Source organism: Acomys minous (assembly GCF_964271855.1).
Source record: "Acomys minous genome assembly, chromosome: 2".
NCBI classification, from domain to species: Eukaryota; Metazoa; Chordata; class Mammalia; order Rodentia; family Muridae; genus Acomys; species Acomys minous.
The window spans coordinates 69,635,761-69,652,470 of NC_140484.1; the positions used below are offsets into that span (position 1 = coordinate 69,635,761).

Sequence of the window (16,710 nt, forward strand, 5' to 3'; positions counted from 1 at the left end):
CCCAGGTGGTTTGGGGCTTCTGTGCTTTGCATGTAAAAAGCAGTTCCCTAAGCACACCTGCCTGGACCACGGGCAGACCAATCATTAAGCAGCCAGGCATCAAGTAGAAGCGGTAGCCTCAGCCTCAGCCTCAGCCTCAGCCTCAGCCTCAGCCTCAGCCAAAACTTCAAGTATAAATAAATGGTGGCCTGGGGGTGGCGACTACAAGCTTGAGGCCAGGTAGGTCTTGGCTTTGCTTTCCCAACGTCTGTAGAAGTTATTAAGCATACTCTTATGGCTGCCTCTGGGGAACTTGGACTTTTCCTCGATTTTAGGAAAGACCTCACCAGGGTGTTGTGAATTAGAAGTTGGCTGCTGGTCCTGGGGAGCTACAACTCCAGCTTGGACCCAAGTAGGAGTAGGTAGAAAACAGGCCTTGGGGGGAAAGCTTTGGGCATCAGCAAAGGGTAAGCAGAATCCTGCTCCCAAGGGCACATGCCAGACCTCAGACAGCTGAGCCTAGGTGCCTCAGGGAGGGATCCAGGCTGTGTGGAAGGGACACCATCCCAACAATTGAAGACCCAGGAGCCCGTGTCTGCTTTGTCCATGGTGTGCCCTGGCATACTGTGAGTGTGTGGTAAGTATTGCTAAACACACAAATGCGTGAGTGACAGTATAGATAGTCAGGCACGTGGGATATCACATACAGGAGACCAGAAAGGCCGTGGAAGGAGAGGAAATGGCGCTGTCTCCTCTGTGACTTAGGCCTAGCAATTACTATGAAGGCAGCTTTCCTCCCATGGCTTGACAAAGTGGCACAGGAGACCCAAGGTGAACTCCAGTGGCCTACGGCTGAGTCTGTGGAGTCAGCTGTGTTCTGGGTGGGGTGCTAACAAGAATAGATGTTGAGGCATCACTGAACTGTAAGCATCAATTGAACAGCTGTGCAAAGTGGGGTGCTGGACGCCAGGATCCGTAACCCACCTCCGCCCTGGAGAAGAGGGGTTCTACCAATCACACAGAGGAGCGAGACAAGGTTAGGTAGGTGGTGGGGACCTCCCTGTGGCAGTCCTGCTCGCCAGGGTCTGTAGTGGAGATCATAAAATGTGAACCTTATGATTATGTTTGTACTTGTTGCCTGTTTGAGGCACTGTCTTGTGTAGCTCACGCTGACCTCGAGCTCTCTATGTAGCTCACGTCATGACAAACATGTTTTTTTCATCTCTTATTTGTAATAGAGTTACCTGGAGAGAAAAGATGAGATGGCATGTGACTTTGTTGCTGTAGTCATTAGGAAGTGACGCTGAGCCAAAAGAGAAGTGTAAGCCCCAAGGCAGCCACAAACCCTTTGATCTGTTACGGTGTCCTGCCTGCAAGATATGCTGGGCAATGGTGGCACCGAGGCTTGTGGGAGTAACCAACCAATATCTGACTTGGCTTGACTTAAGGGCCACACCACAAGATGGAACACGCACCTGTCACTGCTTGGGTGACCAAGAACCTGAGACTAGATAGCCCAGGAACCTAAGGCAAAACCAAATATCACCGTCATTTAAAAAGAAAAAAAAAGTAGCAGTAAAGTGACTCCTAATGACATTCTGCTATGCTGATACAGTACCTTGGTCATCCATCATTAGAGAAACTTCCTCCTGCAGCAGATGAGAGCAAATATTATAGAGACAGATATTATGCAGAGAATGAGAGACTGAGGAACTCTCAGCCCTAAGTGGAATGTCTCCGTCAATCCTTTGCCCCTGCCCTCAAGGCTCAGAGAACCCTAGGGAAGAAAAAACAGAAAGGATGCAAGATCCAGGGGGATGGAAGACACCAAGAAAACCAGGCCCTCTAAATCAACATGATCAAAGCTCATATAAACTCACAGCCACTGAGGCAGCTCGCACAGGGTCAGCACGGGTCTCTATCAGATCCTTGGCCCATATATACATTACGGCTTCCTGTCTGGTGTGGTTATGGGATTCCCGAGTAGGTGAACTCGTTGGCCTCTGTTTCTTGTTCCTTCTCTTGGGCTGTTTTCCTGCTGTTTGTCTGTTTTGTCCAACTCTAATGTGTTAGTTTTTGTTTTACCACTTTATGTTTTATTTTCTTGTTATCCCTTGGAAGTCTGTTTGTTTTCTAAAAAGAGAGAGAAAGAGGGTGGTTCCAAATGGGCAGGAAGATGGGGAGGAGCTGGGAAGAGTAGAGAGATGGGAAACTGTAATCAGGATATTTTATGTGAGAAAAAAAAATCTAATTTTCAATGAAAGGGGAAATGAAGTGACTTTAAAGGACAAATCTTCAAAGACCAGCCTGATTCAAGCCTCACTCCTCATGTGAGGCTTGAATGAATGCTGTGTCTTGTCATCTAAGACTTTCTGTGCAGACTGCCCACCCTGGGACAGGAATGTCCATCCCCTTTGAGAGAGCCTGTCTACCCTTCAGACAGCTCCATTGAAAGCCCTGCCTTGGAGGATTACCCTGAAGCCTCTGCAGACATTCTGCTGGCTCTGGTCCCGTGTGCAGCCACTGAGGCCAGAGCGGCCTCACAGCAAGCAACGGGTGTTTCAACCTAAATTTGTTTAAGAAAGAAGATTATCAAAGTGACCATGGTCCTACCGGCTTCAGTTTCCGCTTCATTCAGAGTGCAAACAACATTATCAGGACTTGATTTCTTTCCCAGATTTCAGTTGTAGCTGCCCTGTAGGGACTTATTTAAAATTCTGACACTTCAAGAATTCTGGTACTCGGGTTCAGTTTGGGAGTCAGATCCCTGCCTTGATCCCATGACTCCCAACAGAAGTGCCACTAGTGAATGGTGTTCTTGCTTCAAACCCTGAACCAATCATCATGGCCAGAAAATCACAATGTATTGCTTGTCCCAGGCCTGGACCACGGCTTCATCCCACAGCCCCCAACTGTGAATAGGGCCAAGGTGAATCCACAATAGAGTTTACATTTTGGAGGACAGTGCATGTTTGACGAAGTAGTGAACAGCCTTCTCTGCCATGACCGTGCAGACCCGAAGGCAAGTGGGCGCTTCTCTGTGTTCTAGCCAACCAGTGGTACCTAGTAAAGAGATGTGTTCTGGGTGCTCTGTGATAGGCTGCCTAGTTCCTGCCTTTGTCAATATTGACTTTAGGGAAGACTCAAGCAAAGCTGGGATGGCTTTTCTGCAGCCTGTCTTCAGCTGCCGGGTCCCTGTCACTTTGGCCCTCAGCACCTTGCCATCTGCCCTAGTGGTCTCTGTAGGCTTAAGGCTATTGTGTAATTCCTATGCCTAATTCTGCACACACACATACCCATATCCTGTTACAATCTTTGTTCTGAGAATCTCCTGTCTCAGTGTTGTGTAAACTCTGCTCCCCAATTGGCCCCTGATATGCCAATAAAGCAGCTTACAGCCAATTGCTGAGCAGGAGAGAAATAGGGCTGGACTTCCTGCCAGCCAGGGGAGGAGGAATTAGACAAGGAAGTAGGGGATTCAGCCATGGGAGAGGTCCAAGAGACATTAGCAAGGAGCTGGAACAGGGAAAGCTATAAAGTGCAAGCATCACTGGCATAGCCAGGTTCAGAGAGAAACTGAGAAACAAACACAGTTATGTAAAAATAACTTGAACAGATTTCTTCTTCCACATTCCCAAGTCTTATATTGAAAGAAGACTCTAGTCATACACGTTATATAAACCTGGACCATGGCTTCTCAGTGCGCGCACTCTCTCTCTCTCTCTCTCTCTCTCTCTCTCTCTCTCTCTCTCTCTCTCTCTCTCTCTTTCTCTCTCTCTCTCTCTCTCTCTCTCTCTCTCTCTCTCTCTCTCTCTCTCTCTCACACACACACACACACACACACACACACACACACACACCACTTGAGTCAGGTCCCTCTTGAAGGGCAGCCCTGCTCTTTCTCTTCTAAAGAGGACTGTAGATGAAACCCTCGATGCTTCAGAGCCCACAGAGCAGACATCTACCCCCATTGTTTGTATACAGCTGGATCAAGCAACTGTGCAGCTGTGAGCATTTGCCAAGCAGGTAAACTCCAGAAGAGCCATGCTGCTGCACCATCAGACAAATGGTGGACAAACATGGAGAGCAAGGGCAGGGTAGAGAAAGCCACTCACTGGTGTCCCCAAGACCAGTGCTGGCAAACCTGTTGGGTCTTCATAAGTCTACGATGGGATGTAAGGCATTCTAAAGAAGGGAGAAGCCTGGATCTGGGCTGCTAACAGGCCCAGAAATTCTCTGCTATGAGAAATAAAATTACCCACTCCTGAAGTACGCCTGGACGCTGGAGCTGTAAAGGGCGAGGCTGGTCTTTACAAAAATCCTTCCAGACCTGGACACTTGGGGGACACAGCTTCTTCCCCCAGTGCTTTCTGACTGCACACATCTTCCAGGTGAGATGTGTGAGTTCACTCCAGTATTTCACACTGAGCTTACAGACACACTGAGGAAACCAGCCTGCCCACTCCACACTTACATGGCTGTTATGCTCATCTTTTACAGCTTTCAGCAGAACTGTCCAGCATGATGACCCCAGTAAAGGCCTTGGAGCTAGCCTCCAAGCCCAAATCCACCTCCTAAGACCAAGAGCTACAACTTCTTAGCATCTCACTCCCAACAGTTCCCCTTTGTGTGCGAGTGGCACCTGCTTCACCGCTCTCAGAGTGGATCCCAGCAACAAGCAGCCAGCACAGCCAGCCTCACTGACAAGGTCCCACAAACCCTGCCTTTCTCTTGGCCCAGCGTGCCTAAAACAGCAAGGATCCAAGAGAAATTTCAAGCGAGTCATCAGCTTCAACCCCTCTCGTCCACTTGACACCACTAGGGATGTAGAATTCATCTGAGGCTTGTTCTGTTCCAAGAGAGATCTACTGTTTGAGTAGAAACAGATTTGCCTGAAGCCAAGCTCCATGGGTCTGGATTATGCTTCGGAGACAGCACAGAATAAGTGCAGTGTCTAGCCTTCTACACGGCAGACCTTTAACTACAGCTAAGGGGGTTAGTCAAGGAGCGGTGGAGACGATGGCCTCTCTCCCTAAGAGCTCTCTAGCCTTCGCTCTACCTGCTTCCCAGCAGTAATATATAGAAGACCTCTGAGACCTTAGCACCAGACATGCCACTGCTGTGCACAGAGCGAAATCCGTGTGAAAAAAAAGCGGTTATCCCACTTACAGGAACAGGGGTGAGACGCACATAAAGTGAATGGGCCCCTTCACAGGTCCAGAGGGGATGCTGGGCCACCAAAGGAGAAAATGCTTGACCAGATAAGTCAATAAATGTCATTTCCTACCAAAGCTGAGGATCTTTCCTTTCCAGTAGGATTTTCTTTTTTTTTTTTTTCTTTTGTTTTTCAAGACAGGGTTTCTCTGCGTAGCCTTGGCTGTCCTAGGCTAGCTTTGTAGGCCAGGCTGGCCTTGAATTCATGAAAATCTGCCTGCCTCTGCCTCCCTGAGTGCTGGGATTACAAGTGTGCGCCACCACGTCTGGCAACTCCAGTAGGATTTTGTCTATTACTTTCAAATAATCCTTTCGTGCGGACCGTCAGGGTACCGCTTGTCCAAGTTCACCCGCAGAGAAACCTCTGTGTGGGAGCTACCAACAGTCTCCTCTTTGACATGCATCAGAGTCCTGCAACGTCCATGGTAAGCGGCTTTGTGCTTAACACACAGCTAATTCTGTTTCCAGGGAGCCAGGGCAGGGTCAGAACCCAGGCTCTATCATTCCATCCTGTCAGCAGCTCCACCTTGAGTGACACTTCCCTCATCTCTCTGCTGGCTGCTGCTGCTAAGCATCTTCTCATGCTTATTCTCGACGTTTTCTCACCATTCTTCTCCTTTTCCTTCATGGGTCTGAGGCATCTGTTCATTTCTCTCAGCCATTTTTTGTTATTGGGATTTTGCTTCTTATTATTGGTTTGAGGGAATTTATAATACATTCTGAATATATCCCCTGTTAGTTTTATAAGTTGCATATGTCTTCTTTAGATCAACTTTTCATTTTCTAAACAAAGCCTTTTGAGAGGAAGATTTTTAATTATGATGAAGCCCAAATGTTCAATTTTCACTCTTAAGATTGTCACTGGGTGTCCAGAGACACCTTTGCCTACTCCACACTCCTGAAGGTTTTTTTTTTTTCCTTACATTTTTCTCTGAGAAATCTTATCATGCTCGCTCTTCTGTTTGGGTCTGTGTCATACCTAAATTGAATTTTGCATGAAGTGGTGACTGAGGTTCTATTTTTCATAAGGATATCCAATTACTCTGGAATTGTTGGTCAAAAAAAAAAGACTGTATTTTTACCTTGGAATTGTCTTGATACCTCGGTGAAGAGTAGCAATTGGATTATTTTTGCATTTTCCATTTAGACGTGCAGTCTACAAACAGGACACCTAGCACTGCCTCTCAAACTAAAGCCCAAGATCATGTGCTATTTTGACATCATGGAGGCAGTGAGGACCTGGTATGACCCCAATATGACGTTTCTTTGTATGGCTGGTAAAAAGCAAAGGGGCCATATCTCAGTGGTGACCTTAAGCTCATGTCTCAGACATTTTCCATTTTCTGGGTGTTTCATGTGCCCCCCTACATTGGTTAGTTTTAACTGTCAACTTGACAAAGCCTAGCATCACTTTAGGAAAAGAGTCCTAATGAGCATCTAGATTAGCCTGTGGCCGTGTCTGTGGGTGATTGTCTTGATTGGTAATTGAGATAGGGAGACCCACCCAGAACATTCACAGCAAAGGCACCAGGCACAGTATTTGCTCTTCTGAGTATTGGGCTTCAATTCTATGCCCGCCGGAATAAGTATTCAAGGAACTCAAACACATCTTCCAACTCTCTTGATGCTATGACGTTTGCCTCCTATCAACCCTCAAATACACTGTCATCTTCACCAGGCTGTGAGCAGATGGGACTAGTGAACCACATTCAATCTTACCTGCAGTGTCAGGAGCCATCCATCAGCCATCCCTGAACCCTGGGCCAGGAATCCCTCCTCCCTCATCAATGGTTAACCAAGATAACCACTGCAGCAATGCTGGCCCCCTTATAGGCTCAGCAGCATACATTTGATTTAGACTTGAGCAGTTAAGGCCAAGGTGATTGGTGCAAAGGTAAACACATGACTCGGTGAGAGCCAATGATTGACAATATAACTTGCTGCTGAGGAAAGCTCCCTCCTTTTTAGTTAGATTTAGACCCCGATGATGAAGGACTAAAGGAGTCTTTTTTTTTTTTTTTTTAGTCTTTAGATTCTGAGAATTAATGTGGAGAACAGGGGTGATATGGAAGCACTGGGCCCTGTTAATGCTATATAAGGTCCAGAGCCCTCCTGTGCTTAGAGCCAATAGCACCATACTACATGAGAAACCACATCACTGGCTTAGATGAGAAACTACGTGATTTATATAGGAAACTGAATTTCTGATTTTGTTTAAGACTTTTTTTTTCTTTCTGTTTCTGAGACCTGCTTGAATCATTAGATTGATCCATTCCAGACAGCCAAACATCCAGCACATGCCAAACGTGATGCCACACTAAAGGACTCACAGGGGGTACAGGAAATAAAAGGGTACAAAGGATTTTCAGTAAAGCAAGATCAACATCCACAGAGCAAGGCGCTAATGACCAAGACGCACTAAAGACGCAGATACTGACCTAGTGAGAGTGGCCATTCTCCCCAACCCTTCCCGAGAAAGTCCCTTCCTCCCTGCCCATGAATGTGGCCAGAATCGGTCCAAGGAGGACAATAGGAGAAAGTGATGTCACCAGGACAGAACTGGTCCTTTCCCCAACTTACCTGAAGCTCATGTCTTTATCTAATTCGCAGGTCTGTTTTGTAACATTCCAGGACAAGAAAGATGTTCTGACACTTGAGTAATAGGTGATATTCACAAGATGTTTTCCCCTTCTCCACTCAAAGGGTGCTAATGAGAGCAGGTGCCACGCCTCCCCTGCTACCCTTTGTCTGAGGAATAAGAAAACACCCATCCCCTTTCATGTCACCACCAGGTCCAAAACACCAATGGCATCTACACTCTACGCAGGGCGTGGTAAACTCAGTCCAGGCCAACAACACCCAAGATTCTTTGGTTGCATTCTGTTGAGTTAAAACAGAAATGAACAAATGCGAGGGCCACTAGAGGAAGCAGTCAGGGAGCCCTTTAGTCACTAGCAGCCATCTCTAAAGCTTCTGTGGTAAGAAATACACAGCTGGAGCAGCCCCAGGTTACTCACAGAAGCAGAGGAGGAGCCAACCCTACAGCGTCTTTACTAGCATCTGTGCAGATCAAATCATCCAGGTCTTTTCCCCTCCAACTTTATTTTATTGTTTAAATTTTGCAGAACAGCATAAGGAACATCTATATAGCCTCACCTGGGTTTCCTGAGTGTTAGCATTTGCCACTTGCATTTTATCCCCTCTTGTTTATAGCTGTAAGTAGGTAAGGAGAGCAAGAAAAAAAAAAAGGAGAGATCAGTAGATATGTGTGTTTATGTCTGTATACAATTCTTCCCCGAATCATTTGAAAATGTTTAAAAACATCCGAACACTTCACCCTGACCCCTTCAGACTGGGTGGCCTAAGGACATTTTCCTACATGATGACTACAATAGCATTATAAAATCTACAAAAACACCTCCAAAGCATTGTCCAACATCTGGCCAGTCACCAAGGATCTCCAACCACATCTGACAATCCACAGAGACTACAATCAAGCACAAGCCAGTTGTCTGTCTAGCTGCCATGGCTCTTCAGCCCTTTCCATGACACAGAGCTGTTGAAGAACACAGGGCATTTTGGCTTGTGGGATGCCCCGGGTCAAATCAACATAGTTTCTATAGCTGAAGACTGCTTCCTTGTGGTGTTTTTGAACTTGCTTCCCTAACCTGCAGCCCTGAGTACCATCTATGTGCGAGATCTGTTTGCTTACTTGGTCTGCTGCAGGCTAAGCAGGCAGAGCAATACTACAGCACAGGCGAGCCTCTGTACTTTGCATTACCTCGCGCCAGGAGCCCAGGACTCCAGCACTATTGTCCTTTTACGGATGGTGCTAAACTTGACTGCACAGGATAAGTGGCAACCAGCAGATCCCTCTGCAGTTATTGCTTGTATTTAGTAAATTCATACTGTTTCTTTGACTGACATCCAGGTCCTTCCCAGCCTCAGGTGCTAAAGATCTTTATCTCACAACTTTTGGATGTGGCTGTGAGTTAGTGTTAATGTAGCCGGGCAGCAACACAACCCAAAGGCTGCCATGACGAGGAAGGCAAGTTCGGATGGGATGAAATTAAGTCCATGGACATAAAACTGATGAACTATAAACAGGTGTGAACCCCAAAACATTTATATCAACCTATATTGATCTTGAGCCCTGCCTTTATCACGAGTGCTCAGTTCACCATCTCACCTTCAGTACCGTGCTCCAACACCCCTTCTATGACTAAAGCCCCCCTATGACCCCAGAATGTTAGACCAATGGCCCGAAACCCCACCCATTCAATAGAAAAATAGAGGAAGCTGTCAGAGGCCGATAGATAGAACAGGATTCTTAACGTGCTTATTAGGAGAGTTCAACTATGTTCCGGGGTGAGCACCCACTTATGTCAACCTTCTGACACTAGACGGGACCATTCTTAAATCCACAGCCAATTCTCCTCCCCTCGGGGGCTGGCCAGGATAAGCGCTGCCCAGACATCACTGCTTCACCTGGAGGCCAGCTCAGGCCTCTTAGCCCCCAAACCTCCCAGTGATCCATGACAGCCACGTGGAACACTCAGGAGTCATACAGGAGTCTTCTGTTCTGGCTTCAAACCCTTACTCTGCCATTACTGTGGGCCATTGGGCACATGACACAACCTTTCCTGGTCTCGGGTTTTCTACTCAGGATGTCAAAGCACTATATTCTGGGTCTTAATTTCAGTCCTGGCAAATGATGGCTTTGCAGCAGGAAATCCACTAGAAACATGAGAGAGCAATCTATCCCTTCATTGTACAAATCTAAAACCAGGAGGAAAAACAAGCCCCTGGACCAGTTTGCAGAATTCTCAATAAATGCCTGGCCCTCTCACAAGCTTATCTTTGCTATTTATACCATGAAGTCCCGAAGAGTTGTAATAACAGCAAATTCAGGGAGGAAGCCGGCCCTCTGTGGGAGACAGATGCTGAATATTCCAGGCATGGAATAGCTTGTTACACAAATAAGGACAGGAGGCTACACACTGCTCACCATTATCAGAGTCCCGTGAACTGCATGTAGACAGAAAGATGCCACATACCCATATGAAAATCTTTGCTTTCAGCCTTTTTTCTCGGTGCCCTTGGGTAGGAACAGGTAAGGAATGAGTGAAGGGCAGCAGCAGGCAGAGCAGCTCCAGCTGTGCCCAGCATTGTTTCCACCAAGGCTGTGGTTTTGCTGTGGTCTTCGGAATCAACAGGCAGCGGTTTGAACTACATCTCTGCCCCTTCTCTACCAAGTGACCTTGGACAAGCGGCCTAACCTCTCTGTGCTTTGGTTTCTATGGAACAGTGATAGTATTTATACCTGCCTTGCAGAGCATTCAGGGAACCCCCTGAGGTGAGGTATGTAAGCAGTGGGGCACACAGTGTGTGGCAACTGGCCAGCACTGAGGGAACAGAGCAGCGGGTTTTTCTTTTGGAAATAATTGTGTTTCCAGGGTGGGATCGATTGGTTGTAAGCCTCTGTTCTAGTTTGATTTTTGTTGCTGTGATAAAACACTCCGGCCAAAAGCAACCTAGGGGAGGAAAAGATTTATTTACCTTTTACTTCCAGGTCACAGCCCATCACTGAGGGAAGTCAGACAAGAACTCAAGCAAGAGCTAGAAGCAGAAACTATTGAGGAACGGGGCTTGCTGGCTCTATTATCAGGTATATGCCTTAGCTGGATTTCTTACGCAGCCTAGGCCCATCTGCCCAGGGAATGGTACCGCCCACAGTGGGATTGGCCCATCTATATCAATTAAAAATCAAATCACCCCCCTAAGACATGTCTACAGGCCAATCTGATGTAGACAAACCCTCAATCAATAGAAACCCCTTTCTCAGATGACAAGCTAACTAGGACAAGCTTCTCCACAAGCTGCCTTGGTGAGTGTCTTCTGTGGTTTGATTTTTACCTATGTCCATCTATCTCTGCTGGAGCAGGAAGAGTGAAGGAGGAAGGGGCTGGCCTTCCTCCAGCATGTATACCGGAAGTGATGGTTTCAAATTAGCTTCCAGAGTCTCAAATCAAAGTATGGCTGTGAATAATCCTGAAAGGAGGAGCAGGCTCTTCCCTAAGGTAGCACACTCGGTGCATCGGGGATCCCCAGTAAGTCATCCCGTGCTGCAGGGTTTTTTCTGTAAATGTTAGAGGAGGCTGCCACCTTCTGCTCTTGCCTGGGCCTGGCTTCTGCATGAAGGTGACGATGATCACAAGTGGTGCCCTCCACGCAGGTTATTTTAGCATTCTAGCATCTGACTATCTCTTCACATCCAGTGCGTGAGGAGGACAGCGCTGTTAGTCCTGTGCATGTCCTTGTCACTTTGAACCTGTCAGCTGTGTAGTGACACGTTTGGACACTTACGTGAAATGAAATGTGCAGCTGGCCCATCAGAATAATGCTCCATATTGGAGGCACAATTCAGTCCTCTCAAAAGGCCCTGCTGCTTCCTGCTGCCAGGGATATGGAGGAGGGAAATAGTTATTAGCTTTATAAGTCACTCATTCTGCAAGCAGTTGCTGTCCCTCTCTCGTGCTTCTAGAATAGTTTGGTTGAAACATACTGTGTTTGCAAAGCAAGATATTTAAAAATCCACTGTCAGTGTTCTGTGAAAAGGCTTTTTCCCCCGTTCCACATTGTGTTAATCAGTTCTGCATTACTCCAACAAAATATCTGAAGAAAATAATTGTATACAGGAAAAAGTTGGACATGGCTCATGGTTTTTGAGGTGCATATTTTAAGGTTGGGTGGTTTTACTGGTTTGGCCTCTGGTGAGAATGGCAGATGCCGGGACACTGTGGTGATGGAGACGCAGCTAAGGACCCAGGCATGAGTGAGAAGGACCAAGTCCTGAGACAAGTCCTGTGTCTCAAAGAACTCCCACTAGGACCTGCCTCCTAAAGTTCCATAGATAACAGCTTCACTCTAATGACTAAGACTTAATCAGAGCGGGCCCTTGTGCCCACCTCTAAATTATAGCCCATTTGATCCAGAGAGAACGCAGAATTAAAGGGGTCCAGCAAGGAAAAGAAGGCCATGCTAATGTCTTAGTCTGGGTTTCTACAGAGGCTGACCCTAAGACATGGATACCGCGATTATAGCCTGTGGGAGACAGGCAAACGAGAGAACAGTCCAGGTAGGGCCACTGAAGCACAGTGCCCCTGAGTCACCTTCACCTTCTACCCAGATCACTTGAGGCCAGTGTTTGCGTCCAGCAACATCTGGTTCCAGAGCCGCCGCAGGGGAGGGAGGGCAAGGATATAACAAGGAGCACATCTGGCTTTCCTGGAACTCTGCCCGAGCATGTGATGGGGCCAGAAAAAGCCCTGGCATGGAGGAGGTGAAGGTGCTTGCAGGCAGCAACAAAAAGCCTGCCAGAACGAAATGAAGGACACTGGGGAGCGTGGTGGTGTTGCGGGGAGGGGCAGGGGACAGTGCAACAAGGCTCACGTAAGGATGGGCAGGTGCAAAGAGTGTCAGGCACCCTCTCTCCTTCTCTCTCCATCGCTGGTAATTTTATGCATATACCTTCCTGCATTGCCTCGAATTTTCACAACTACTCATGAAGAATTATTTTATCCTCCCCTCCCTCTCCCTCTGTGTGTGTGTTTCTCTATTACTCTCTACCTTATTGTGTTTTGAGACAAGGTCTGCTATGCGCCTGGAGCTCACTGGGTGGCAAGAGTAGCTGTCCAGAAAGCCCCAGGATCCTTTGTCTCGGCCACCCCAGAGTCGAGGTTGCAGGTGCAAACCACCGTGTCCTGCTTTTATGTGGGTGCTGAAGAGTAAAACCCAATTGTTCGCGTTTGTGTGGCAAGTGCTTTACCAGCTGAGCCATCTCCTCGGCTCTCTCTTTACCTTCCTGGTACAGATCAGGAAACTGAGGTTTGATGGGGTTGAGTAACTGATTTGTGATGTCCCCAGTAAACTCTAGATTCACCACTGGATTCTGTTGTATTATCTGTCGTGTATAATGCTTGCCGTCACATCATTTTTCTACCCCATTGCAGATTAGAGGCAAAAAAAAAATTTTTTTTAACTAAACCGTGGCTGCAACTCAGCTTGTAGGGTCCAGATCCTCATGCTTCTTCCACTGTACTACCTAGGGAGAGACTCAGAGCCAAGGGTGCTCTCTGGGAGATATCAGCAGGAACTGCAAGAACACTGAGGTTTGCCCTTCAGAGGAGAGCATCGCAGGCATCAAGCTGACCCCAATCCCTGACTGAGCGGAGTCAATGAGGCTTCCTGCTCCTCATTATAGAGGCTCAGACTTGCTAGATTAGCCTCGGTGAAGAGAAATGGCTGGGGAGGGTGGGTGGATTGTCTTAGAGGGAGGACAACGGATGAGGTTGTACCCCACAGAATTTCAGCCTTATCATGTCCCAGAGTCACCAGGGGAGGGGAGGCTGCCTTTAGGCAGAGGCTGGAAGACCAGGGTGAATTAAGAGACTGACTCAACATGAAGAACACTTCAAAGCCCTTTTCAGAAACTGAATTCAAAAGCAGCCCTGGGAAGCCCTGCCTGGGAGGGCACCTCCCTGTCCCCTTTCAAGATGAGAAAGAGGCTGAGGCGCGAGCACAAACAAGCAGACATCATTTAAAGATAGTGTACTCTTACCAAGAAGAGACTTGATACCCTATGAGCATATACAGGGGGAGGTAATCCCCCTCAGGAACAGTCATAGGGGAGGGGAATAAGGGGAAAATGGGAGGGAGGGAAGAATGGGAGGATACAAGGGATGGGATAACCATTGAGATGTAACAAGAATAAATTAATAAAGGAGAAAAAAAAGATAGTGTACTCTGGTCTGGCCACACTCCCCTCTTGTGGAGAGGTCTACAAGTTTATAAACCCGTCCCTGAAAAATAATAGATGGACAATTGTTCCCCCCAAATAGCCTTGCAAAAGGAGAAACAGCACCACGCTCATCTGTTTTCCTGCTTCTGAACAGTTGGCATTGGTAGACGGAGGGGGGATTCCTGCCAGTTGCACAGAACGGGCCCTGCATCTGTGGTTCAGACATCTTTACCCAGCAGCTCTCTCTCTATAGAATAATTAGTCTGTCAGACGATTAATAAGCAGAGTTTGTCTTTCTCTTGAATATCAAACAAAACTCACCAGGAGCTCGCCTCCATTCTGCTGGGCTTGGTGAACCCTGTGATCACAAACTGTAAACAAAATGCAAGACACACGCAGAGCCTGATAGCCATAATAGTGCCCTCTGTCCATGGCTGCAGCAGGAGCCAAGATTTCCATGGTTCCCGATAGTCCAAGGCTTAGGTCTTGTTCAATTAAACACTAATAACAAAACATGTATGAAGTATATAAAGTGACATCTCAGCGGAGCAGGGCAAATAGGAGTCCTTCCTCCAAAGTGCTGAAAATGAGAAAATTCAGTCTCAAGAGAAGCTATGAAGACCTCCGCTAGAGATGCTAGGCATGTAGGAATTTGCTCAGAGCATCTCCTGTTGAGTGTCATACAAGCCACGCCACAGCCACTAAGAGCTCGGGAACATCAGCCAGATGTGGCAGTGGTCGGTGGGAAGGGGTCATTGCTTGGTGTTACTAAACAAATATATGCGCCCATGTTCACAGTAACAATATTCATAATAGCCAAATGGTAGAAATAACCCAAGGCCAATGGATGAATAAAATTGTATATATGTATGTATGTATGTATGTTTATATGTATGTATGTATATGTATGTATGTATATGTATATATTTGTATGTGTGTATGTATGCATGCTTGTGTATGTGTGTACATATATATAAGTATACATGTGAACATGCATATACATAATATGTATATATAGATATGTAATGAAAATTACTTTAAGAGGAAAGAGATTCTGATACAAGTTACAATAGAGATTAGCCCTGTGGATTCCCTTATGCTAAGGGAAATTAGGCCATCACAGAAGACAAATACTTAAAAATCCACTTATAAAAATTACTTACAAGAATCAAACACATAGACAAGAGCACAGTAGAAATTGGCAGAGGCTGCAGTATGGGGCATCAGTGTTTTCTGGACCAAAGCTTTCTGGAAGAAGTGCGTGATGACAATGGACAGGCAGCGTTGTGGAATTGCACACTTAAAAATGGCCAAAATGGTAAGTGCCATGCTATATATGCTTTGGCCCAACAAGAAAAATCCTCTGCTGCAAGAATGTCAATGCTGCTGCCTTTCCAGCACTAGCCTGTGAGTCACAGCATCTTACAAAGCTCATGCCATGGACCATGCTAGGCTAGCTAGCATTTGGCCACTTTCTTCTTTCTTGTTTCTGTGGCTTACACAGTGTAACTGTTTGGCAGCTGATTGAGGCTAAGTCGGAAGCCACATGGAGCAGACTTTGAGCAGGAGGTAAGAAGTTCGGGGTAGGGAGGCTAGACAAACACTGGGTTATAATAACAGAAAACGTCAGGCTTCCTATTTTTGAAATGTGGCACACACAAAAAAAAGAGCTTATATTAGGATGGACTTTTTTTTTAAGGTTCACTTTATTTTTCTTTATGTGTATGTGTGCATCTAGGCATGTGTATGCCATGTGGTGCTTTAGAAGGCCAGAAGTGGTATCAGATCCCTGGAAGCTGTGATTCCAGGCACGGTGGCGCACACTTTCAGTCCCAGCACTCAGGGAGGTAGAGGCAGGTGGATCACTGTTGAGTTTGAGGCCAGCCTGGTCTACAAAGTGAGTCCAGAACTCACAAGGCTATACAGAGAAACCCTGTCTAGAGAAACCAAAATATAAATAAATAAATAAATAAATAAATAAATAAATAAATAAATAACTGACTGACTGACTGTGAACCCCCAGCGTGGGTGCTGAGAAGTGAATTCAGATATTCCAGAAGAGGATCAAGGGCTCTTAGCTCCTGAGCCCTGCCTGCCTCCAGCTCCCTAGAAAGAGAGCGTTTCAACTCTCTCTTTTTACACAGAGAAATAAAATAATGTGAGTGTGTGTGTGAGAGAGGTGCGGGGCATGGGGGGGGCGGTTGGGGGGGACTTTATAAAGGCACACACAAGGATCACCTAAGAGCAACTTGGACACTTCTTCGTAATACCTAAAGAATGAAAGTTCAGATGAAGAAGGCTAGTGGACTCACTCTTGGTTGGAACACTGTCATTTGTATCCAGCTGGTGGCATTTTCCACTCTTCCTCCCAAAAGGGACTTTCGTGGCAATGAATAACAGCAAGCAGGATCCTCAGTGAAGCGGGAGGTCACCTCCATTCTGGAAGAAAGGAAACAAGGCGTCTGAGAGTGTGTTTCACAGGCTCCCTGCCTTGGGGTCGCTAGTGCACTTCTTAAAATTGCAGATGCCCCCCACCATATGGTCTCTCGGTCTTAGACCTAGGGGAGGGGAAAGTGGGAAGGAGGGAGGAATGGAAGCATATAAGTAATGGGATAACAATGGAGTTGAAATCTGAATAAATTAATTGAATAATAAAATCAATCAATCAATTAATTAATTTTTAAAAAGTGCAGATGCCCTCCTGACTCATTGTCTCA

At 46.6% G+C, this 16,710-nt stretch overlaps 1 protein-coding gene across 1 annotated transcript in view; it reads right to left on the minus strand.

Moving 5' to 3' along the window:
- The window catches only part of PLPP4 (phospholipid phosphatase 4), a 147,067-nt gene extending 130,738 nt beyond the window's left edge, over positions 1-16,329 (minus strand). Inside the window, exon 1 of the mRNA XM_084767001.1 lies at positions 16,306-16,329. The gene's annotated coding sequence lies outside the window, so the exon portion shown is untranslated. The remainder of the gene's footprint in view (positions 1-16,305) is intronic.
- Between the last annotated feature and the right edge of the window lie 381 nt (positions 16,330-16,710).